Consider the following 1,206-nt stretch of genomic DNA (forward strand, 5'->3'; position numbering starts at 1 on the left):
TTTGAAATTACACTTTGAACTTACACTTTGAATTTATACTTTGAATTTACACTTTGAATTTATGCTTTGAATTCATACTTTGAATTTATACTTTGAATTTATACTTTGAAGTCATACTTTGAATTCATACTTTGAATTTACAATTTGAATTCACACTTTGAATTTACACTTTGAATTCACACTTTGAATTCATACTTTGAATTTACTCTTTGAAATTACACTTTGAATTTATATTTTGAATTTGTACTTCGAATTTACACTTTGAATTCAGACTTTGAATTTATACTTTGAAGTCATACTTTGAATTCATACTTTGAATTTACTCTTTGAATTTACACTTTTAATTCATACTTTGAATTTATATCTTGAATTTATACTTTGAATTTATATTTTGAATCTACACTTCGAATTTATACTTTGAATTTGTATTTTGAATCCATATTTTGAATTTACACTTTGAATTCACGCTTTGAATTCATACTTTAAATTCACACTTGGAATTTATACTTTGAATTTATCCTTTGAGTTCACAAACGTTGTGACACAAACTTTACCACTGCCCGTTTCTTCCTCTCCTTTCTTTCTGGAGAAGGGAAGAGTGTGGTTTTATGGGAATAAATACAAAGGAAGCTTCAATATTCCCAGACCTACCAACCTTCACTCAGGGCTTTGCAGGCAGGTGGTTCAAGGGCAGTCCTGTTAAAAGTGATATTTTGGGTTGCAGTTTGTGCCCTGCAACCAGCACTGAAGCAGAACCGGCCACAACTTGTTGTTTTTTCCAACAAAAGCTGCTGGTTTTTGCCTAAACCATGGAATTTTGTGGGATACACAGGGATTTTCAGCAGTGATTGCCTGCTCGGTTCCTCATTTCCAGAAGGCACAAATGTTTCATTATGACAAGGTACTAATTTTACTTTGACTTAACTGTTTGCTTTTTTACAGCCCCTTGAAACACGAATTTCACCAGCATTATGACAGACGTGCTTGACAGTCTGCTCTGGCCAGTATTTTAAGTTACACTGCAATGTTTTGACCTTATCAAAATCAAATTTCAGCACGTTTTTGAAATGTGCGTCGCCAGGAAAACAAACCACCCCAGTGGGTTTTTTTACAAGTGTCAGTGGTAGAATGAAACAGGATGTTTGATGTCAAAACATTTATTAAAAAAATTAAAAAAGAAAAAAGTTATCAGAATTTGTCCCAGAA

Source organism: Neopelma chrysocephalum, unplaced genomic scaffold, assembly GCF_003984885.1.
Source record: "Neopelma chrysocephalum unplaced genomic scaffold, ASM398488v2 Primary Assembly neopelma1_166, whole genome shotgun sequence".
Classification (NCBI taxonomy): domain Eukaryota; kingdom Metazoa; phylum Chordata; class Aves; order Passeriformes; family Pipridae; genus Neopelma; species Neopelma chrysocephalum.